Source organism: Protopterus annectens, chromosome 14.part0, assembly GCF_019279795.1.
Source record: "Protopterus annectens isolate FY-2018-M chromosome 14.part0, PAN1.0, whole genome shotgun sequence".
Taxonomy (NCBI): Eukaryota; Metazoa; Chordata; order Ceratodontiformes; family Protopteridae; genus Protopterus; species Protopterus annectens.
In genome coordinates, this window is record NC_056748.1 from 521,756,166 (window position 1) to 521,782,098 (window position 25,933).

The 25,933-nt window shown below is 42.3% G+C and overlaps 1 protein-coding gene across 1 annotated transcript in view; it reads right to left on the reverse strand.

The window, feature by feature from the left end:
- The window catches only part of CSGALNACT2 (chondroitin sulfate N-acetylgalactosaminyltransferase 2), a 784,311-nt gene that overhangs the window by 48,766 nt on the left and 709,612 nt on the right, over positions 1–25,933 (reverse strand). The gene's annotated exons all lie outside the window — the stretch shown is intronic.

Below are 25,933 nucleotides of genomic sequence, written 5' to 3' on the forward strand. Positions count from 1 at the left end.
CATCTATATGTATTAGTGTGCATAAAACTAAGTTATTAACAACTCATAAAAAAATGTCAAGTGTTTTGCAGTTGAGAGAAAAAACACCTGTCATAACAGTTTTCATGTTTACAGACCAAAAAGGAGTCTAAACATGAAACTGCACTCATTGCAAGCATTCTTAACCCTGGAAGAAGCTGTCATGTGTGCAGTCACAGAAACCTGGTTCAAAGCTGCAGAGAGTACCCCAACTGTACCAGGTTACTCATCCTATCATTCATTCAGACCCCAAGCCATGGACAGAAAACAAAAGGAAGTGGAGTTGCAATACAGTATGATGCACAGGAAATACTCCAGGTGCAGTTAACAATTGACAAGACCCCTATTCAAATCATAGCTAGTTAGCTACAGGCCCCCAACTCTGACTCAAGATGCCCACTCCACCTATCTGGACCTCTTCGAATCTATCAAGATTCAACACGACTAACTATCCAACCATAGAATGGAAAAAATACTCATGCCAAAACACAAATGCCCAGAGATTCCTTGATTTCATCAATGCAAATGCCATGGAGCAGTTGTTTGAAACCCTCACAAGAGGTGAAAATATCTTAGACTTGGTATTAACCAACATGAGTAACCACTGCATCATCCCTACAGTGTCATCATCCCTGGTAAGATCCAGCAACAAAGCAGTCCCTTTCAAAGGCACTATCTCCCCTGACTCCCCCCCCCCCCCCCCAGCAAGGGTCAAACAAAAAAACTTCTCCAAAGCTGATTATACCTTCCCTCAGAAGGTTGTAAACAACCTCACAACCCCCTCCACAGAAACTGGCACATATGTCCAAACTTACACCAAAGTACTATATAAGCATTTATATAGCTGCATGGAATTGGGAATATCAGACAGGATGAAATCATCCTCCTAAAAGAAGAGTAGAGTAAACCTGTCTGGTAGACATCTACAGTAAATGAACTCTATAACAAAAGGAAAAAATGCTGTCCAGTACCAAGAAGGAGCAGGTGTCTAATTGGAAGCATCTCTCCTTAGCCTGAACAAGCAAATAAAAGCATTAGTGAAATCCTCCAAAGCAAACTTATCTGGCCACATCTACTAAAGACAATCATAAGGCTTTTTTCATATGTCTGAAATCTCAAGGGAAGCACCCAGATCTGCTCAGAACTGGTGGTCAAGGACACCACATACACACACCCTGTAGATATAGTCAACCTGCTGGCATACAGGTTCAGTGAAAACTTCACTCCTGTCCCCCTCAATCAGTAAAACAGGACATCCACAGTACCTGCCCCCCCCTCCCCTTATCTCTAGGGAGCAAGTCATCACTGCCCTCTCAAAGGCAGAAAATACAGCCTCCATGGGACCAGATAACATCCCAGTCTGCATCCTATATGAACACGGGCAGGAAATTGCAGCACCATTAGGCACCTTATTCAACCAAAGCCTGAGTACTCGCTTCATCCCAGCCAAGTAGAAGACAGCTGCTGTCATCCCTTTGCACAAAGGTGGAGCGTACACCGATCTAGGAAATTATAGACCCATCAGCCTAACTAGTCTGATCTGCAAGGCCATGGAGAAGACTCTCATGGACCTCATTAACAAGGACACTGACAAACTCCAGACACTTGATCCCATACAGTATGGTTTTATCAAGGGGAGGTCATGCCTGTTAAATTTGGTGGACTTCTTTGAGACAGTCACCAAGGCCATAGATGAGGGGAAGACTATGCACACCACCTGCCTTGATCTGGCCAGGGCCTTCAATACTGTTCCCCACTCAGGTATAATAGATAAACTCTCTCAACTAGGCATCAACGCTTATGTTACCAGATGTGTAGCAAACTGGCTCTCTGATACAACCCACCTAGTCAAAATAGGAGAAGCCACCTCAGGTAGTAGACATGTAACAAGTGGTGTACCTCAGGGATCGGTCTTGGGACCTATGCTGTTTGGGATATACTTCTCAGAGGTGCAGGCCAAATCTAGTGGGCTATGGCTGACCAAGTTTGCAGATGACTGCAAGCTGGGTGCTGTCATCAATTCCCCTAGTGATGTGGACATCCTCCAAGAGGCTCTCACCCAAACAAATGAGAATTAACGACAGTGCCCAGCTTGGTCAGCCATAACCGGCTGTTTTTTGGCCTTCACTGTACGATTCTCAGCTAGAGTGTCTTCTGTGTGGAGATATGCATGAATGGGCGTACCTTCGTTGAAGGTTGTGCATCAGAGCTGGCAACTCTGCACGTAGAAATCTACTGCCAATCATTAGCAGACCGGAGTTCCGCTGTGGCGACCCCTAACTGGGAAAAGCTGGAAGACACAACAACAACCTTAGAAAAGTATATTCCAAACAGCAGAGGCCCCAAGACCAATCCCTGGGGGAAACCACTCGTTAGCAGGTCTCCGGCTTGAGGTAGCATCCCCTATTCTGACTAGGTGGCTTCTATCAGTGAGCCAGTTTGCTACCCATCTGGTAACGTATGAAATGATGCCTAGTTGAGAGAGTTTATTTATTACACCAGAGCAGGGAATACTATTGAAGGCTTTGGTCAGGTCAAGGTAGGCTGTGTGCATGGTCTTCACCTCATCCTTGGCTTTGGTGAGTGTCTCAAAGTCAACCAAGTTTAGCAGGCATGACCTCCATTTGATGAAACCAAACTGTGTGGGATCGAATGTTTAGAGGTTGCCAATGTCCTTGTTAATGAAGTCCATGATAATCCATTCCATGGCCTTGCAGATCAGGCTAGTTAGGATGATCGGACTATAATTTCTCAGATCGGAGGATGCTCCACCTTTGTGCAAAGGGATGACAGTGGCTGTCCTCCACTAGGCTTTCACTGAATAGGGTGCCTAATGGTGCTGCAAGTTCCTGCCAGAGTTCATGTATGGTGCAGCCTGGAATGGTAACGGGTCCCATGGAGGCTGTATTTTTTACCTTTGAGAGGGCAAGTAAATGATTTGATCACTAGAGATAATGGGGGGGGGGCAGGTGCTGGGGATGTCATGATTTAATGATGGGGGGGCAGAGGGGCGAAGTTTTCGCTGAACCTCTCTGCCAGCAGATTGGCTATATCTACGGCATTTGTGTATGTGGTATCCTTGACCACCAGTTCTGAGCAGATCTGGGTGCTTCCTTTGAGATTGCAGACATATGTGAAGAAGTCCTTATTACAGTCTTTAGTAGATGTGGCCAGTTTGGACTCAAAGCTTGCTTCTGAGGATTTCGCTAGTGCTCTTATTTGCTTATTCAGGCTAAGGAGAGATCGCTTCCAATTAGGCACCTACTCCTTCTTGGTCATGGACGGCAATTTTTTCCTTTTATTATAGAGTTTATTTATTGCAGATGTCCATCAGACAGCTTTACTCTTCCTTGAGGAGGATGATTTTGTCCTGCAAGGTATTCTTGATTCCATGTAGCTATATAAATGCTCATATAGTACTTTAGTGTAGGTTTGGGCATTTCTGACAGTTCCTGTGGAGGGGGAGGTGGATGTTATACTGTTTATACCTTCCCTCAGGAAGTTGTAATCAGCTTTGGAGAAGTTTTTATGTTTGACCCTAGCAAGGAGGGGGTCAGAGGAGATGGTGACTTTGAAAGTGACCGCTTTGTGGTTGGATCTTACCAGGGAGGATGACACTGTATGGATGCTGCAGTGGTTACTCATGCTGGTTAATACCAAGTCCAGGATATAATCACTTCTTGTGAGGGTGTCAACCAGCTGGTCCAAGGAATTTAACATTGACAAAAATCAAAGAATCTCTGGGCATTTGTGTTTTGGCATGAGTAGTTCTTCCAATCTATGGCTGGATAGTTAAATCACCCAGGATCAGGGTAAAGGGCTGGACAGAGTCAGAGGTCCAGATAGGTGGAGTAGGTATCTTGAGTTAAAGTCGGGGGCCTGCAGCTAGCTATGATTTGAAACGGAGTCTTGTCAATAGTTAACTGTACCCGGAGTATCTCCTGTGTGTCATACTGTTTGACCAGCCTGGAGGTGTGTATGTCTTTAATATATATTGAAATTCCACCTCCTTTTGTTTTGCTGCCCATGGTTTGGGGTGTGAATGTATAATTGGATGAGTAACCTAGTATAGCTGGGGTGCTCTCTGCAGCTTTGCACTAGGTTTCTGTGACTGCACAAATGTCAGCATCTTCCAGGGTTAAGAATGCTTGCAATGAGTGCAGTTTCATGTTTAGACTCCTGGCATTTAACAGCATGACCTTTAATTTGCGTTTTGATGAAATTTTCATGTTGGTAGTTTAGACCTCATGGCATTGCCTAAAAAAGGCACTATGGGGGGAAAGAGCCTTTGCCAGATGACTGAAGCCCAAGGGAAACATATGCAGGCCATCTCTGGCAAAGCTTCTTGGTCTGCCAATCATGTCTTCCCAGTCTGTCAGGTACTGGATCCTCTTGAAATTACACCAAAAAGTAAGCCAATTGTTAAAGTCAATCATTTTCTGTTTGTATTGAGGCATCATTCTGGGTGACAGTAGAATGATACTTAAGGCTAGGGACATACCTGCCTGGGGGCACACTCAGCAAGCTCAATCATGTCTCTCTTCATATAGTCTAGGAAGGTATGTTTCAAGTCATTCATGCCAACATGGACTATGTCAGAGTCATAGCAGTACTTGCTGTTGACAGACCTGAGTGCATGTGTGATATGGTGGATTCTGACAGCTGACAAGCAACTAACCGTGACTTTCTCCTTATCCAGACTGGTGAGGGGCACATCTGCGCATCTCACAATGGCGTCTGGTGCGGTGGGCTATGGAGTTCGCATGTATTTTTCCCTTGGTCTCTTTTGTTTGCGTATATTTTTATTGAGGACCGCTGCATATGTGGGTGCATGTTTTGCAGGTGTGGGTGGTGTTTGAGGTCTGGTGTTTGTGTTGACAACCTTCTCAGTGCCAGATATACTGGCTTGTGAGTGAGAGGGCATAGACCCTAGGTTCTTAATGTAACTGCATGTCTCACAAATTGTGTTTCTAGGTGGTAGCAGTACAGGGTTGTCCATGTACATGAGGCAGTTGCTACACTATCTCAGGATGGCCATATCAACCAGACTGGCAGGAGAAACCGTAGGAAATTGTCCACCCATATTTGTCAGAATCAAAGGGAGAGAGCTAAAGGGGTAAAGGGTGGAAGGTCTAAGATGAGTACTAACTACTAGGTGATCACCCACATGCTAACTACTAGGTGATCACCCACGTGCTACTAAGAGAACATTTTTAGCTGGAAAACCTTGCGATGGGTTAAAAACAGTGCAGCTGTGGTGCACGACTTGCAAACAAGCTCAAATGCGAGGTTTAAATACAACAAAATATAGAAGATGCTAGTAACATGGAATTCTAGCTAATCCTGCTAGCCCCTGCTCTCTTTACCAATCACCTTGTGCCAAGATGGCTGCCAGAAACACAGAAGGCAAAAACAAACCGCTCTGGATGCAGCAAACTTTGTAGTCAGACTATGCTACTCAATTTAGGGATAAGAACACAGTAAAACACACGGAAAAGCACAGATTAACCACTTACAGACAAGAACAGAACTCACGGTATGAAAAAATACAATTAAACAGTAATGAAATGCAGTTAATCAATAAATTGCTTTAAAACAGTGTGATAAATTAAAAATGTGATACATTAGCAATAACGCACAGATAGAAATGATAGGTAAGTGCAAATGCAATGACATACGTACAAATAAATGAAAAAGCTCTTAGATTGGTCTTGGGTCCTCAGGAATTTTGTAGAAAATGTCCCAGACATGATGCACCTCAGCAGAGCCTGATTTAAACAAGCCCAAACCAGCTCAAATGTGGGGTTTAAATACCACAAAAAAAAGTACAGTTTTGTACCTACCATAAATGTAGATGTTCGAAGATCCACATTGCTGCAGTCCTTACTTATGGGTAGTCCGCTGTCCTCGGTCGGCCCGAATACCAAAGTATTAGGCTGACGTCGGTCATGGGCGCCTAGATCTGACATCAGAGCGTCAGGGTATAAAGGCGCATGATCGACGTCATATCCTCAGTCTTTTCTTGCCCCAGATGTCAGAAGGCCAAACCAGAAAGGCCACAGCCAAAAACAGAATACCTCCCAAAACATGCCCAACAACAACCATCACCTAAAGCATAGCACCAAGTCAAACTACAGTGGGGAAGGAGGGAGGGTAATTGACTGCAGCAATGTGGATCTTGAACATCTACATTTATGGTAGGTACAAAACTGTACTATGTTCTTCATCTCACATTGCTGCAGTCCTTACTTATGGGTAGAATCCCAAAGCAACGGGAAAGGGAGGATGGTAAAAATCATAAAGCATTAGGGGCCGCTAAAATGCCCTGTAAAATTGCAGTGGCAAATCCAGCCCTAGACTTAGAATAAAGAGGAAGGTGGTAATGTTTAGAAAAGGTATGCACTGAACTCCAAGAAGCTGCCTCCAAAATGTCTTTTGTAGCTACCCCCCTTAGAAAGGCCGTAGAAGTAGTAGTAGCCCTAGTGGAATGAGGCCTGATTCCAGCAGGAATCTCCTTACCATGATGGGAATAACAGAAAGAAATACAAAACCCAATCCATTTAGAAATAGTTTGTTTTGAAACAGGTTTACCCTGTGAACCCAAAGCAAAAGAAACAAACAATTGCTGAGACGGTCTGAACTCCTTGGTTCTGCTCAAATAAAAACGCAACTGCCTGTGAATTTCCAAACAATGCAAAAATTTCTCCCCTTTATTTTGGGGGTTTGCATAAAAAGTAGGCAAATGAATAGTTTGATTTAAGGCCACACTAGAAACCACTTTAGGCATAAAGGAAGGATCAGTACGTAAAGATACCCTATCCTTATGAAAAATCAGGAAAGGCTCCACTGCCATGAGGGCCTGTAATTCAGAAACCCTTCTTGCAGAGGTAATGGCCAACAAAAAAGCAGTTTTTCATGACAAATACTTTAACTCGGCAGTAGCTGCAGGCTCAAAAGGTTGTAGAGTAAGTTTTTCCAACACAAAATTGAGATCCCAAGCAGGAGTAGGAGCTCTACGTGGGGGTCTTATATTCTTTGCCCCTCTAAGAAATCGCTTAAACCAAGGATGAGAGAATAAAGGAGGGTCACAATCATAGTGAGCAGAAATGGCTGCAGCATGAACCTTTATTGAGGAGAAAGACAAACCCTTGTCCAATAGCTCAGTAAGATACTGAAGAGCAACATTTAAATCAGTTTGGAGACATCAAGGTCCTTTCCTTTGCTCCAAATAAAAAAACCTCCTCCATTTATCCACGTAAACTTTCCTGGTACTAGGCCTCCTGGCCTCCAAAATAACATTCAAAACTTGTTGTGGAAGCTGAGACCTTCCAGAGTCTAAAACAGAATATGCCAGGCTGTTAGGTGCAGAGACTGAATCTTGACATTGAGGAAGTGACTGTCCTCTTGTGACAAAAGGTGCGGAATCAAAGGCAGAGGCCATGGAGGTTCTCATACTAAACTCCTCAGTAGTGGTACCAGTGTTGTCGAGGCCAATCCGGTGCTATCAAAATCATGGTTGGCTTGTCTTGTCTGGCCTTCAAAAGTACCTTGGGAAGAAGAGGCAGAAGTGGAAAGGCATATACATGCAGATTGTTCCAACTGAATGATAGAGCGTCCACCTTCCAAGCTGAGTGATGAAACATTTTTGTGCAAAACTTTGGCAACTGGTAATTTAGTGGAGAAGCGAACAGATCTATGTCTGGAGTTCCCCATAACACTGTCAACTGTTGAAATACATGAGGATCCAATTTCCACTCGTGAGGATCCACTATTTGTCTGCTCAATACATCTGCTAAGGAGTTCTGTGCTCCTGGTAGAAACCTTGCCTGAAGATTGAGGTGTAGATTGAGAGCAGTTTCCCACAGAATCATCGCTTGCCTGCAAAGAGGGTAAGAATGGGTTCCCCTGCTTGTTGATGTACCACATGACAGTAGTGTTGTCTGTTTGAATCAACACCTGCCCTGGGTGAAGTAAATCTTTGAAAGCCATCAATGCAAACTGGACTGCTAACATTTCCTTCAAGTTGATATGCAAATGTTGGAGTTTGACAGGCCACGTGTTTTGCACCCATTTTCCATTGAGGTGTGCTCCCCAAGCCTTGTCCGAGGCATCTGTCGTTAGAATCTGACTCGCCTCTGGCCGGGTCACAGAGAGTCCCTTGTTTAGGTGACATTCCTGAGCCCACCACAAAAGCTCCTTCTGAATGCAAGGTATTATCTGAATGACAGTGTCTAGATCTTGGCAGTGCTGTGTCCACACATTTGTGAGATACCATTGAAGCTTCCTCATATGCAATTTGGCATTGGGAAGCACCAGAATACAAGATGCCATGAACCCCAAGGCTTGAAGGACTGTCCTTGCAGTCAGCCTGGACCGTAGAGACATTTGCTGGAAATAAAGAGAAAGGCTTCTTTGTTTGTCCGGGGTCAAAAACGCCATCTGGGAAGCTGTATTCAGTCTCACACCCAGAAAGCACATGTCCTGAGAGGGTACTAGACTGGACTTTGTTTCATTCACAGAATACCCTAGGCATCTTAACACTGCCATCACATACTGTAGATGATGAAGGAGTTCGTCCTTTTCTTGTGCAATAATCAGGCAGTCGTCCAAATAAGGATAAATCTGTATTCCTCTTAGTCTGAAAAATGCTATCACTGGAGCCAGAACCTTTGTGAACACTCTGGGCGCAGTAGATAAGCCAAAGTGCAATGCAGAGAACTGATAATGTAAATTTCCAGCCCGAAAACGCAGGTACCTCCTGCCACTGGGCCTGATAGGAACATGAAGGTAAGCCTCTTTGAGATCCAGAGTAACCATCCAGTGATCTTTTCCCAACAGAGATAAAAGTTGTTGTAAAGTCAGCATCTTGAACTTTGGAATGTCCAGGTAAGTGTTGAGGATAGATAAATCCAAAATTGGTCTCCACGTGTTCCCTTTCTTTGGAACTAGAAACAGGCGAGAATAAAATCCTAGGCCCACTTCTGACAGAGGAACTGGCTGTATAGCTCCTATTTGAAGAAGTAAAGAAATTTGTCTGTGAGCCTCTATCCTTTGCAGAGGAGGGACGTCTGGCATGCCTTTGAAAGGAGGCATGGTGTGGAAATAGAACTTGTAACCTCGGTTTATAATGTCCAATACCCATTTGTCCTGGGTGACTAAATGCCAATTTTGCTTGAAAAGAGCCAACTTTCCTCCCAAAGGAGCTGCCTGGCAAGAAGAATCTGGCAGCTGAAAATGCAGGTCATTGGGCCTGTTTACGAAAAGACTGGCCCCTGCCCTCACCAGCAGATTGAGCAGGCGAACTCCATTGTCTCGGCCTGAAGGTACTCTGAGCTCTGCCCCTACCAAGCCTAGATCTACCCCTAGACTGAGAATCAGAAGTAGGGTACGTCCACCCCTTAGTAGGCCAATTTCTACTAAACTTTGGAGGTTGTACCTGCAAAAAAATCTTTAACAGTCTGCATAGACTTAGCCTTGTCTTCCAATTTCTTTAAGACTGACTCCACAGGAGGACCAAACAAAACTTCAGACTGTAAAGGGGCATCCAGAATTCCAGACTTAACATGCTCAGACAAATTCTGATCCTTAAGCCAGGCGTGCCTACGAATAACTGAACTAGTGACAGCCACCCTAGAAGAAGCCTGTAAAGCATCAAAACCACATTGCAAAGAGTGCTTACCCACCTGTTCAGAAACATGCATTAAATCCTGCAATTCTTTACACTCTATGCCCTCTGCCAAAGCATCCACTTAGACCTTAGCTGAGAAAGGAGGAAATTCTGATACTTCAACATATGAAACTGGCAGTTCAAAGCTCTCATTGCTAAAGTAGAAGAGGTATACACCTTCTTACCCCATCTATCCAAAGCTCTAGCTTCCTTATCCAGAGGAACCGGATTCTTAACAACAGAGGCTCTAACACCCTTAGGCCCCTGACTAATAGTTCCTGGGTCCGCCCTAGGACTCTTATACAGATATTTATGAGCCTCAGGCACCCTGTAATACCTGTCCGGTCTGTGGTAAAAACAAGAACTCCCTAAGCCTCTTCCGTGAATCAGAGTAATCCTGTTCCTCCCACTTAAAATGCTCCCTCATGGAATGCAGAGTTTCTGAAAATGAAAAATCCTCTAGAGGAGAAGCAGAAGGAGTGGAATCCCCTGCATCAGAATCAGAATAAGGAGGGAAATCTTGAATGTCTTCAGCAGAAGACTCTGAATCATCTGAGGCCTGCTCCAAACTTTCCAACTCTGGCTCCATCCTGGGCCTCTTATCAGGAGGGGGCATAGAACCTCTAATTAAAGTAATCAAATCCTCTGCCATTTTAAGCATGTGCTTTTTAGGCACAGACCCTGAAGAACCAGAACTGACACCAGAGGAAGGCAAAACAGACCTGCCCTTAGAAGGAGCCTTAGAAACAGTAGCAGAAGGCCTAACCACCTTAGGCATAGAAGGGAGAATAGTAACCTGAGAGGCCCCTTCAGCCTGACCTGCCTCCTGAGAGGCCACATCTTGTAAAATCAAAGTTTCCCCCTGGGACTCAACAGAAACTTCAGCCGGATCCACCTGTTCAGCTGTAGCTTCTAAAGGTCCAGCGTCCGAAACGGACGAATCATCCTGCCTAGGCTTTAAAGATTTGTCTTTGCGCTTCTTAGTAGAAGCAGGCGTCGGAACATCCGACGGCATATTATAATTACACCTCTTGCCAAAGACTAACCTAGCGCAATCTAACCTCCGTTTTATAGTGCGCTTATTAAACCTAGCACAAAACCGACACCCGACTACGTCGTGCTCCGGTCCCAAACAAGGAATACAAAGCGAGTGGTAATCCCTATGCGGTATCTGTTTCCCACAAGAAATACAATTATTCACTTTTTCTGACATCCGGTAAGTGAGGCAAGAAAAAACAAAAATATTCCCCAACGGGGTACTTAGCCCAACTTGGTATCGGTCTGAAACACCGAAAACGAAAAATTTCAGAACGCCGAACGGCACTTGCAACGCTGCTTCTGCATCGGACCATGCGGCAAAAAAGACTGAGGATATGATGTCGATCATGCGCCTTTATACCCTGACGCTCTGATGTCAGATCTAGGCGCCCATGACCGACGTCAGCCTAATACTTTGGTATTCGGGCCGACCGAGGACAGCGGACTACCCATAAGTAAGGACTGCAGCAATGTGAGATGAAGAACATTAGAAGATTCTAGTAACACAGAAATCTAGCCAATCCTGCTAGCCTCTGCTTTACCAATCAGCTTGTGCCAGACAATGTCAAGGCAGCAGCCCTGCTACTCTCACTAGCACAGAAGATAGGCCCTACCAACACTAGATGGCTGCCAGAAACACAGAAGGCCAAAACTAACAGCTTTGGATGCAGCAAACCTGTATCCAGAAGATGCTACTCAATTTAAGGGTTAAGAACACAGTAAAACTCACAGAAAAGCACAGATTAACCACTTACAGACAAAAGCAGAACTCACAGTATGAAGAAATACAGGATCATTATTAGTTTTAGAATCTCTTATGGGATCCAGGATCATACATAACATGTTTGATTCATACCTTCTGGTTAAGAAATCAGTTTCAAGATCATTCATATTTTCGAATAAAGGGACCAAATCTGTTGTAATGCATGCTAATCTATAGCCCTGTGATTTGATTACATTGTGCTTAGTTTTTACAGCAAGCATACCACCTCTGTGAAGTAAGTAGTTCACTTTTGTTGGTTTCCTGTACAAGTTACTAATTAAACTTTGACTGCCTTTATGAATACTGACAGTCATAGCAAAGAACTCCACTGATTCTGAGCTAATGGAAGTGGTAAATTTCAGGAAGAAGGTGGAGTTACTGATGTAGTGGATAAAATCAGTGAGTTTAGATTTCTCACCTTGCCAGACAATAAATATATCATCAATAAAGCAAAAGTAGCTGGTAATAAATCTCTGGTATGCACTTTGCAGCACAAATTCCTCCTCCCACTTGCCTACGGCTACATTGGCCAGGCTAGGAGCCACAGCTGCATCCATGGCTATCCCCCTCAATTGCTTGTAAGCCTGGCCATTGAAACTGAAAAAATTGTAACTCAACACCAAGTCTATTAGCTTCCCCAAGCATTCACTTTGCCCTTGTTTAGCATTGTTATTTCCTGCTAAAAGCCTCTGTAGCTGCTTCAGGACAGTATGTGTGGTAACACAGTGTATAGGGCTTCAACGTCAATAGTTAACAATATGCATTATTCATTCACATACACTTCTTTTATCTTACTTAAAAATCAAGTGAATCTAAAATAAAAGATGAGTTCTTTTCAGCGAGAGGCTGTAAGGCAGTGGCCCCTGATAGGGAACCTCCATGTGCAATAACAGGTTCCCTAAGGTGGATCTTCCCTATTTTTATGGGTTTTGGGAGTCTCAACAAACAAGGTAACCTGGAGTAAGGAGCGTTTAAATACTCCGTTTCATTAGCAAGTTCTTCATTAAACATCATGGTTAGCTTATTTTTCCATTCTACATATGCAGTTTTAACATCCTCAAAGGAATGTTTAGAATAAAACTCAGGTGTGTTAAGTATGTTCTCCATTTTCATTATATAACTGTCAGTATCTGTAACTAGTATGCTCCCAACCCTTGTCAGCAGTCATAACACGTCAAGTGCTATAATTGTTCAAATTCTTAAGTACTAATATCTGATCCTTTGAAATGTTACAAAGCTTATGTTTTTGATGTTTTTTGAGAGCCTTTCTTTTGTCAAGCTCACATTTTGTCTCAAAGACTGCAAGTGTAGGATGCAGTGGGGGGCAAAAACTACTGGGTGTTTTAACTTTTTCTTTGATGAATTTATCTTCATCCATGTTGTTTTTCTCGTGAAAGAAAAGTTTCAAATTCAATTTCCTCACATACATTTTTAAATCAGTGATGGTCTATATCTCATTACTCCTTCCCTGAGGTATGAATGCAAGTCCTCTGTTAAGCACTTTTTCTTCAGGTGCGGTCAGTGGTTTCTTTGAATGATTCCAGACCCTGGGGGCTTATTCTGTCTGCAGGCTTGTGGCCCTGATGGGTAGAAGTTGTTGTTCCCCAGGTACCTCAACTCTCTCACCCGTGTCCACTGCTTCCTCCTCCAGTTGCTCTGGTACTCCTTCCATTGGTTCAGATGGTAGCTCGCTTCTTCTCTCTGGAATCTCAGTGGGCTATATCTCTGGTTGTAGTTGTAATTGTTGTGATGATAATTTCTGTTCATGTGTACTGCACTCTGGTGATATGAGCCCTGGAGGTTGTACTGTGGCTGGGTAGGATTCTGGTAGGGTTACCACCTGTCCCACTTTGCGAGGGACAGTCCCTCTTTGGGCAGTTGTGTCCTGACAAAAAATTGTAAAAATGGCAAATGTCCTGAGATTTTAGGACAAAATTATTTCCTATATTTTATGTAATAGTTGCATAAAACAGTTATTCTGTATCTAAAATACCTAAATGTTATAAGAAACAGAATAAGCAACAAAAATGCTACAAGAATAAGCTTTTATTCAGGCAAAAAAAAAGTTCTAATCTTTGTATTGATCGTGGGTATGTGTCGGCCTGTAAAATCTGATGTTTGTACCAAAAATGTCCCACTTTGGCCATTTGAAAAGGTGGCAACCCTAGATTCTGGTGTTCTCTCATGTCCATCTGTGGGATCTCAGGGATACTGGATTCCATTGGTCGGTCCTCCATTTGTCTGTCCCTCATTTATCTGTCTAGTCCTGTGGGTGTGTTCAAGTTGTGAAAAACCTGTTCATTCCTACAACGAGCATTATCAGGCTGAACATTCAGATTGTTGTTGTCAATGTAGTTATTGTTGGTATTACTAGCATCATAATTACCGTTACTGGTATTATTGGTGATAACTGTAGGTGTCTGTTACCCTGTTGCTGGCTCTCCTGTTAAAACATCTCCTGTAGTTCGGATGTCCTTTTTCACCTCCCCTTCTGGATCTATGCTTCGTGAGACATTCTGGATCATCTTTGTCCCTTTGATCTCTGTTCATTTCCTGAATTATTCTCTCTTGGATGGAGTTCTGATAATTGAGAACCTTCTCCGCCACATTCTGGAATTTGTTTGTGATCTGCTTCCTGCTTACATGCAGTCTCAAGAGTCTCAGTTCCTTTGTAGTGTCCTGTTTTTGTGTTTGATAAAGAAGTCTATTAGTTTGAAACTAGCTTCCTCAAGAATATCAGTCCATTCATGGGCTAGTTGTTCACACACACTGTTCCACATTAACTTTTTATTAAGTCTCAGCTCCCTTGGTAATCTTTTATCTCTACTTTGTTCCAAATATACTTGCTCACAGAACAGACCTGGTAGCAGTTTAAGCTGCTTTTCTAGCTTTGCAAAATTATCAGAGTTCATTTTCACATTACTACCTTGTGGGTTTGTCAGTTGTAGTACTGTTGGGGTACTGACCCTACGCCATAACATATTGGTACAGTCATTAGGTCTCCATGCTAAGAAGAGCCAGTGAAGTGGATTCCTAATGCCAGAGCAAATCCTTGCACCCAAAACCAAAGATCACAAACACACAAAAAATGAACAAGCACAGGAATCTGTCTAGTTCCAAGCTCATCAACATGAGTATTGAAGAAAAAATAAAAAAAAAAAACAGAAAAACTAGTAGTCTTAAAGGGACAAGGGACTTAAAGCCCACTGTTTAAATTAGGGTCCGAGTTAGGCTGACAGAAGTCACACCCACTTTGACAAGTCACTTTCATTCCCACCCATAGTGTCATTTTACTTTTAAATATTCCTGTAAATCCACAGTTCCAGTCTTGTTTCAGCTCCCAGGATAAACTAATCTTTGGATTTGTGTTCCTCTCTGACTTGCATTGGATTGGGGAACTATGCCCACAGCTCCTGGATCATATTTAAAATAAAGAAAGCTGTGCCAAGGAAAAGGGACATCAGTGTATACTAATTTAAGTTTTGCATCACTCATGCGTCTACAGCTGTCCAAGCAGCCTGCTCATAAAAATAGTGCATTTGTCTAGTAGTATTCGGAAATCAGCACATACCAAACTAGAAACTGAAAAAGGAACAGAAGAGTGTGTCTACTAATGCTCCAACCTTCTGCCACACGCTTTCTATGGAATTACTAGCAAGTCAGAAACTCACTAAACCAGGGTAGCATTCAAAACTCAGAATACAGTAAAACATGAAGGAAAGAGAAATATGTTTTCAACTACTGTTTGCCTGACTTGGATGCTTTCTATAGGTAGTAGCCATGTCACAACATTGTTGTAGATAGCCTATGAAATGAAAGAAACAAAAACCTCTTGTTTACTGTTTTAAAAGCCTTGCATTACTGATATGCTTTCTAGAGTAGCAGCAGCAGCAGCAGCAGTCAGGTCATAAAATGCCTGAAATGCTACTTTTCTTAATGCGTAAAATCCACAGATTAAAGTAATGAATGGCTCACAGGGAAGGCTGTTGTAAGTACAACTGCAATTTGAGATGGAATTTGGCTAACGCCTTTGAAACTTCCTTCAGGCACTCCTCCCCCACCCCCCTCAACCAAAGGTGAGCATGCTAAGAAAGATAAACCTGAAATGTAAACAAAGGCTGAATCAAAACAAAATATCCCTGGGACTGTCCCTTCAAAACTTTGTTGATGAGCTCAGTCACAATTTCTAAAACTCATGAAACGCAGGTAGTGTTCCAAAGCAACAAGCCTTTATTCATCACAGACAAGTGATCCTCAGTAACAAAATAAATAAAAAATAAATAAATAAAAAATCAGAAATACTTTACAATGTTAAAAATATCAGCTTTTATACACTTAGAAGTAGGAATGGAAAATATACGTATTGTTTAATTTTAAACCAGCCTACTCCAGGCAAACAATATAAACAGGGCTGTAAAAGTACATTTAAGAACAGCAAGTACCCAGCCTCACACTGCTAATTAAATCAAACTAAATCCTATGATTTTTGGAAATTATTGTGACAGCACTCATTAACAAAGTTTTAAGACTACTAGTTTTTCCGTTTTAACATGAGGTTGGAACTAGACGGATTCCTGTGCCTGCTTTTTTTTTTTTTTTTTTTTTTTTTTAGAGCCTTCTCTGCCCTCTGCTTACGCCCTCTGCTTACAGCTGATTGTGGCAACCAGTGATTTATGCTGTCGGCTGACCGTTTCACTGGGGATGACTTTGCAATCACCAATTCTACCCCAGTGCCCTTTTCTTACTAGGAGGGAGCCTACCTGAGTCGCATGTTGACCACTGTTGTATGTGATCTTGTGGCTGTCTTTTGCTGAACCACACGTTAGCCACACTCAAGCCATTTGCTCCTATTGCCATGTCAACCCAGGCATTCCTTACATCCTGTTCTCTGTCCCAATATGTGCATTCATGTCACCCATTATCAACACCAATTCATGTTGTCCTGCTTTATTTAGTAGGTCTTACAACTGCTGTCTGAATGCACTCTTATCATCGCAACTCTGTTGTATGAAGGTTGAGATTATGAAAGCTACCCCTGTCATTACACTAGATTCTAATTGCCATGAGACTATCACTAATTCTGATGAGATCCATCAATATCTTCTGCAGCTTCTCCCACACCATTTCTAGTCTGTCCTTGCCCCAAGTAGCAAAATCTGGATCCGAAGCCATGTGGCTTTGGTGCACTGCCCACCAAACTGGCTTCCTGGACACAGAGGATGTCCAGCCTACTCCATACCATCATGTCATCCACTTCCCATCTGCATCCTGTTCGTGAACATACATTTAGTGGTGCGATCCTTAGTTTATGTTCGGCAGACTGACTGCTTTTTTGTGCAGCTTTTACTCGAGAGCTATTCCAGACGATCCAAGCTGGGCAACTGGACACTGGCCAGCCAGAAGCTTACTGACCCAGAACTGCTGGGCTTTATAATGAGCAGACTGGGCAATAGGGGGACATGCACCCCTTTCCACCATTAGCATGGGTCCCTGTCCTATGTTGGAGTTTGCCGGGCCCATTTCTGGCAACATTAGTCAACACTACCAAATCACTTATTTTAATTTTTACACGGTTAAGTACCAAGCCCTGGCATGGCCCTCAGTCTGTTATCAAAGTTATCCTATCTTGAGGATACTGCACACACACACACAATGCTCAAAGTTGTTGGTCTTTAGATGGTGCCCATAGGGGGAAAGAGTTGTAGAGTCCGTGCTGCTGCCGACACCTCCATTCATGGATGACTGAGGTGGAAACACTCAGCATATTTTTAAAAGGAAGGATGAACCCTAAAGAGACACAAAGAGAACATGCAAACTCCATACAGGCAATGGCCAGAGGTCAGGACTGAACCTTGTAACTTGTACATGGAAGGCAAGACCTTAACCATTAGGGCAAATGGCCTCTTCTTTTTACAGTATTTGGTACTTACCTCAGCAGCATCAATGTACATCTTGCAAGGTCCAGTTGACTTTCCGTTCTCACTTGTACCTTCTCTCTCTCATACTCCTGCGGATTCTAAAACCTTCATTTATCTCATTTTAACTACTATCATATGCATTCAGGTCACCAGTTACTAGAAAATGTATGTTTTGCATTAAACTGACTTAGGGCAGCCACTCATATCCTTTGTTACGCACTTCCACACCAAAACTAATGTGTACAAAATCCTCCTGTTGAGAGACGCAGATTTGTTAAAGAGCGTTATTTGAGCTTAGTGACATCTCACCTGTTATGCAGCTCACACACAAAATAATGTAAAAGTAACTACACTGTAACAATGTTATTTTCTTTTACTTTTGCCAAAATGAAAAGGTTCCTATATATATATATATATATATATATATATATATATATATGTGTGTGAATAATCCATCAGCCTGGTCATTAATAGAGGTGACATAAAACAGCTAACGGCTGCACAAACTGAAAATCTGGCCTGTATAGGAAAGCATGGCAAAGTCCCCACAAATGCAAAGGTGAGGCACACATTTAGTATAAGGGGGGCACATACTGCCATCTTGTGGCAGTACCTTATAATGCAATTGCAATTCCATTATGTGGATGTTATAAGGAATGTGGAAAAACAGCATGAAAAAATAAACACCAGGCAGCGATCTAGCATTTTTATTTCACTGAACTGTGAAATTCCTTCTCAAGCTGTTAAATATCTCAGCCTGCAGGCAGTATTCAAGCTTTCCAAAAATATAGATGTTGCCATGAAATTACTAATTAACTCAGCTGGCTTTCAGTACTCCAGCTTTCTGTAAATGTTAGTTTTTTACTACACAGTATGAATGCAGGCACTTAATTATCTTTGTTAAATGGGCACATGGAATTGGTTTGCTAGTCATTTTAAAGCTTAAAGCCAGACCTTTCCCCAAAAGTCAAGGCTAAGCCATCTTCACCGTTCTTTCATCCCTAACTATATTTAAACCTGCCCTGAAAAATTATCTCCATAGCAAATGGATTTGTCCTTGCATGACTCCCGGGTGATAACTAAGCTATTCTTTCACCACAACCAGCTTCAATTCTTATCTACCTCACTCTAATCACCTTCTATTGATAAAACATCAGCTTGAACAATTTTACATTATTGCTGCTTGCCTTAATGACTTGTACATACTACATTTAAGTAATAGTATAGACTATTGCTATCTAATATTTCTTGACTTGTATTATAATGTTTTGTAACGTATTTGTATACATTTTGTTTTATTCTTCTTGTATTCTATTGCACCGGAGCTTTTCTCCCCGGGTCTCAGGTGAAAAAGGACATGTGTCCAGTCGGACTTTCCCAGTCAACAAATGTAAAATCAAATAAAATAATAAATAAATGCTGGGAGCACACAAGTACAGTCTGATATTTAGACATTAAGTAGCCACATAGTAAATTATAACAAGAAAAAGGAGCTCTAAATATCTATATCTATATATATTTATATTATTTTTTTACAGGACACAGCATTGCTAGTCACATGACCAGACACCCCCCCCCCCCCCCCCAACAGACAGACACACTGTCTGATCTCTTTGCTCCACACCTTCCCTTCCTGCGTGGTATCTTGTCAGAAAACTGTCTATCTTTTATCAGATTTGATCTATAAGAGTGGAATTAAATATATGCTTATTGCTAAGCTATCTTCATTAGCCACTGGGTATAATCTCAGCAGACATTTGAGTGACACCTCTGAATAGGCAATAGTAGTGTTACCCCTCAAAAAAGTGTACTATCATGCTTTTTATATTATTAAAAGAACTTGTCAAAAGTTTTGCTAAAATTTCATGCAGCTATATTCTACTGCATAAAGCTTATGGTAACCATGTTTATTACTGACAAAATACAAAGTACAGGGTGACGGAGTACCAGATTTCTAAAGGAAGCCGCTACCATGCAGTGCAAGTCACAGGTATTCTACAGTCAATATAAAAAGCTTTCTTCAGTGTCTGTATAAAAAAGCTGTGCACTATTTTGTCCTTCAGTGCAACAGAAATACTGTTGCATAATCTCTGAGGTTATGAAGAAGTCATGGAAGACAACTGATATTATGCTTAGGAACTTCCAGAGTATAATTTCAATTCCTTTCTTATTTCCTAGTAGTTTGGAATGCAAGGCAGAGTGACATTTTTGATGACGGAGTCTGTGAGTCATGGTATCAATACCAAGGTCCCTCATGGGGGTCTGTCACTCAGCTAATATTTTCGCATTAGGGTGAGGGTTTGCACTAGGAAACAGGCAACCCTAAGGAGGAAACTATGTATATGGAAAATAAGTACTACAGTATGCATGACTTTCAGTAAATTATGCAAATTTAAAAATAGACTACCTCTACCCACTCATCCTCCAGCACACAAATGCATACATACACTCGGCAACCTTACACATTTCTGACCAAAAAAAAAATGCAATCACTGCCAATAGTAGATTAAGATCTTCAACAGGACTATCTGCAATGAGTAAAACACCTAGACACTTTTGTATGCTGCCTTACGCATGTTTCTTAAAATCTCAAGTTCTGACACCTTTTATTTATCTATCCATCTATCTTGTCTATCGTTTGTTGACTGGGGTAGTCTCACTAGGCTAATAGCCTCTTTTCAGTGAGTGAAGACCACAGGTGATATTTATTCTACTAAGGGAAATTTGACCGGAGTATCAAAGAACTTCTACTCTTTTATAGGTGCCATAGGATCTTTTGCATAGAATAAGGGTGATGTGAAGAACTGTAGTAACTACAGAGGGATTAAACTGATCAGTCACAGCATGAAGTTATGGGAAAGAGTAGTGGAAGCTAGGTTAAGAAGGGAGGTGATGATTAGTGATCAGCAGTATGGTTTCATGCCAGGAAAGAGCACTACAGATGTGATGTTTGCTCTGAAAGTGTTGATGGAGAAGTACAGAGAAGGTCAGGAGGAGTTGCATTGTGTCTGTGGATTTAGAGAAAGCATATGACAGGGTGCCTAGAGATGAGTTGTGGTATTGTATGAGGAAGTCGGGAGTGTCAGAGAAGTATGCAAGAGTGGTACAGGATATGTACGAGGGTAGTGTGACAGCGGTGAGGTCTGCGGTGGGACTGACAGATGCGTTTAAGGTGGAGGTGGGATTACATCAAGGATCAGCTCTGAGCCCTTTATTTGCAGTGGTGATGGACAGGCTGACAGATGAGATCAGACAGGAGCCCCCGTGGACTATAAAGCTTGCAGATGACATTGTGATCTGTAGTGAGAGTAGGGAACAGGTGGAGGAGACCCTGGAGAGGTGGAGATATGCTCTAGAGAGAAGAGGAATGAAGGTCAGCAGGACTAAGACAGAATATATGTGTGTGAATGAGAGGGAGGATAGAGAAATGGTGAGGATGCAGGGAGTAGAGGTGGTGAAGGTGGATGAGTTTAAATGCTTGAGATCAACAGTTCAGAGTAATGGTGAGTGTGGAAGAGAGGTGAAGAAGAGAGTACAGGCAAGATTGAGTGGGTGGAGAAGAATGTCAGGGTGATTTGTGACAGACTAGTACCAGTAAGAGTGAAATGGAAGGTCTACAAGAGGGTAGTGAGAACAGCTATGTTATATAGGTTGGAGACAGTGGCATTGACAAAGGCAGGAGTCAGAGCTGGACATGGCAGAGTTAAAGATGTTAAGATTTGCACTGGGTGTGACGAGGGCGGACAGGAGTAGGAATAAGTATATTAGAGGGTCAGCCCAGGTTGGAAGGTTTGGAGACAAAGCCAGAGAGGCAAGATTACATTGGTTTGGACATGTGCTGAGGAGGGATGCAGAGTATATTGGGAAAAAGATGCTAAGGATGAAGCTGCCAGGTAACAGGAAAAGAGGAAGGCCTAAGATACGATTTATGGATGTGATGAGAGAGTACATGCAGGTGGTTGGTGTGACAGAGCAAGATGCAGAGGACAGGAAGAAATGGAAACAGATGATCCACTGTGGCGACCCCTAATGGGAGCAGCTGAAAGAAGGATCTTTTGCATCCACCTGAGCTAGCTCAGTTTAACTTCCCATATGAAGGGCAAAACATTCAGTGTTGCACATCTAGGGAATGCAGGAGTAGTCACCCCTGTTCTGTGGGATGGGAAAGAAAGTGGGCAGATTGATTGCTTGCTTGTTTGAGAGACATCTTGTTCTCTATTTTAGGTATGAAAGAGGGGTTAACTCTCAGAGACACCCTACCCTTGTGAAAACAAAGAAAAGGTGGGACAGCCATGAGTGCCAGTAGTTCTGATAGTTTCCAGGTACTGGTGAAGCCAAAAACAAAATAGTTTTCCAGGTACAGCATTTTAGAATAAAAGTGGCTGGCTTAAAGGGAGGCAAAGTGAGGTTTTCTACACAAAGTTGAGGTCTCAAGAGGGGGCACAGATATCCTCAGTCATCTTAGATATTGCACCCCTTTCAGAAACTGTTTGACCTTAGGCAAGGACATAACGGGTGGACTGAAGGGCTGATAGGCAGAGATAGCCGACAAGTAGGCTTTGATTGTGCTCATGAAAACAGGTCTGGCATATTCCTCTTACAAAACCAAAGGAAATCAAGCTGGTTTAATTACATCCAAGGACAATTCCACAGTAAATAATTCCAGTAAACACTTTCATCTGTAAGAAGAGTTCTACAGACTGGAAGTTAACATTCAAAAACACATACTTAAATACTTTAAAAGTCACATGACCACATACTTAGTGCTTTAACCCTTTATATTTAAGATGCATAATAAAATCTTCTCTATTGCTCAGACCAAGGGGGTTGCAGACCAGGGTGGGGGGGGGGGGTAGCAAGCATAGAGTCTAACCTGCGAACTATATTCCAGCCATCCCAAATCATCTTCTGGATTAAATGAATTTTCTACATTTTTTAAACTGTCCACTACAAGGAATTTAAAGTTAACTTTGACTAGATGGATAGTTTTATTTAGAGCTTATATGGGAGTTGGTCTCAATGAACACCATTGAGACCAAAGTTAAAGGCCAGACCACTACGTAGGTAAAACACTTGTTTATTTTAAGAATGTGTACTTTAATATATATTTATGATGCAAAAAGTATATAAATATGTTTTAGGATTTTTTTTTCATTGTATTTAGTTATTATGTAGTTACTATACAGTTTTAATACACTATAGTAATGGATTGTATATAGTCATGTGATGAATTGTCAGGTGATGCTTTTAACAATGTTTTATGCCCACACTCACTGTACTCTACCACACTATTTATTCTTTAAAACTAAATTACTCCCCGTTGTCGCCTTACAGCAAGACATTGTCCCATTCGATTCTCAGCTAGAGCGTCTTCTGTGTGGCGGCATGCGTGAATGGGCGTACATTAGCAGACCAGAGTTCTGCTGTGGTGACCCCTAACCGGGATAAGCCGAAAGACACAACAAAGACATCAAAACAAATCCCAAACTTAAAATCCAAATTTCTGTATCCTCTCCCTCAACCTAACTCTTTACTCTCTATCCTGATAACACTCCTCCTTTCAGGCAATATACACCCCAACCCTGGTCCTAATACCCAACTTTTATCTTCCAATTCCTCCACTCCATCTACTATCACTAAGACTTCTTCCCCCCACACCTCTAGCAATCCCACTCTCAGTCGTACCTCCCCATCCACTCTCACTTCTACACACAGAATAAAAAGACTAAAATTCTTCTCCCTTAACATCCAGAGCATCTGCAACAAAGTGCCTGAACTCCACGCACTCATACAACACTATCCCTCCCACATCTCAACTCCCTCTGAAACTTGGCTAAAACCCCACACCCACAACTCGGAGATCTGCAACCCCGGTTTCAATATCTACAGACTGGATAGACCTAGCAAAAAGGGAGGTGGTGTCGCCATTCTCTTTTCTGACTCTCAATATCTTACCACTTAGAATTGCCACTCCCACCTTCCAACCCTGCAGAGCTACTCATAGTAACCTGTCATCTCAACAACTACCAAAAAATGGCCATAGCCTCAATCTATATCCCACCAGGGAATAATATCACCATCCTTGAAGACATCTTATCTTGGTGTTTTCTTCACATCCCTTCACATCCCCCTTTGAAATTATCATACTTGGGGATGTAAATATAGACTGGAACTCAGTTAACTCTACCGTCTCAGTCTCAACCTACATGGTTTAACTCAGCTTGTCTCCACCCCCAACCACCTTGGCAAAAGACACTCCAATCCTATTCTAGACTGGATTCTCATAAATTCTCCTAATTTGTACCACCAGACAGGTACACTATCTGACTCCATCAGTGACCACCTAGCTTTCCACATTACTAGGTACTCACCCAACCTCACTAGTACTCACCTCTTAAAATACATCCGCAACCAAAGAAAATTCAATACCACTTCCTTCAACAAAATTCTCTCAAATATTAACTGGTCCTGCCTATACTCTCTACCTTTAAATGATGCAGTCAGCTACTTCAACCAGACATTCCTAAACATGCTCAACTCTATTGCCCCCATCAGGAAAATAAAATTCAAAGCTAAACATGCCCCCTGGCTATCCAAAGAAACCTTCCACCTTATACATAAAAGAGATGCCACTTGGAAACAATATCAAAAAACAAAAGAGTCAACCAGGACAAAAGAAAGTTTTACCTGTCTGACCAATCTCTGCAAACTACTAACCCCCAGAAGTTCTGGTCAACCATAAAAACTCTTCTTAACCCTGGCTCACCCCCAACCCTTTTCCCAATCAATCTCCCTCAGATACCGCCATCCATTTAAATCACTTCTTCATTGATATTCTAAACTAGTACTTAACACCACCAACAACCCCAACCCCACCTCTAATTCCACTTCCAGTTCTACTACTTCCACTACCAAGCTCACACCTTTTTCACATCCTCAGTCTGACTCCACTAACCTCTCAGACCCCTTCATGCTCAAACCTGTCTCTGTTAGTTATATTAAAACTCTCCTCAGTATACTCAAACCTTGTTCCCCCGCCCCTGATAACCTACCTCACCAATTCCTAAAACTTGCTGCTAACTCTGTAGCCCTTCCTATCACCATTCTAATGGACCGGTCAGTCAAAGAATAGTACAGTTTTGTACCTACAATAAATGTAGATGTCCGATAGGTATGCATCTGCAGTCCTAACATATGGGTTGTCCTGCCTCAGGCAGCCCTTCGGTCGGCCGGATTCCAAAGTCTGGGTCTGGCCTCGGCTGATGTCGCACTTCACCCGACGTCATAGCTGCTGTTTATTGGGTATAAAGGCATCAGCCGACGCCATTTTCCTCAGTGTTTCTTGCCCCAGATGCCAGGTGCCCTCTAGGAAGGCTGAATTTGGATAAATGCAAATAATTCCAAACAGTAGAGAGCAAACAATATAAAAAAAAATATATATATATATATATATATATATATATATATATATATACATATATACAAACAAATACACCATAATAGATTCCCCCAGCTAGCTAAAGGAGGGGTAAATACCCTAGGAATACCACAGAGGGGAAGGAGGGTGGGTAATCCTGACTGCAGATGCATACCTATCGGACATCTACATTTATGGTAGGTACAAAACTGTACTATGTCCTTCAAGGATGCATCTGCAGTCCTAACATATGGGTAGAATACCATAGCCAAACTGGGGGAGGAGGCACTAAGATAAAGATGGTGTATTTAAGATCCCTTGCAAAACAGCAGTTGCAAAACCTGCTCGGGATCTAGAATATAAGGGAAGATTATAATGCTTGGCAAATGTATGCACGGAGCTCCAAGTAGCAGCGTCTAAAATGTCTTTGGTAGCCACTCCTCATAGGAAAGCTGTAGTGGTGGCTGTAGCTCTTGTGGAATGAGGTCTGATATTTTCAGGAGTTGTCTTTCCATGAAAAGAGTAGCAAAAACAAATGCAATTTCCTATCCATTTTGAGATTGTCCGTTTTGAAATTGCTTTTCCTTGCATTCCTGTTGCATATGCTACCAGAAGATGGTCAGTTTTTCTGCTGGTCTTAGTTCTGTCCAGATAGTAGCGTAATTGTCTGTGCACATCCAAGGTATGTAGCAGTCTTTCCCCCCTGTTCTGTGGGTTGGGGAAGAATGTAGGTAAATGAATCGCTTGGTTCAATGATACTCTGGAGACCACTTTTGGCATAAAGGTAGGGTTAGTTCTCAGAGACTCTGTCCTGATGGAAGATAAGGAAGGGTTGTGCTGCCATTAATGCCTGTAACCCAGATACCCTTCTTGCTGAAGTGATTGCTAGCAGGAAAGCAGTTTTCCAAGACAAGAACTGTAATTCTGCTGTTGCTGCTGGTTCAAAAGGGGGAAGTGTTAACTTTTCCAGCACAAAGTTGAGATCCCATGTAGGTAAAGGTGGTTTCCTTGGAGGTTTTACATTTTTGATTCCTCTCAAGAACTGCCTGAGTAGAGGATGAGAGAAGACAGGAGGATCCATGTTGTATTCTGCTGAAATTGGTGATGCATGA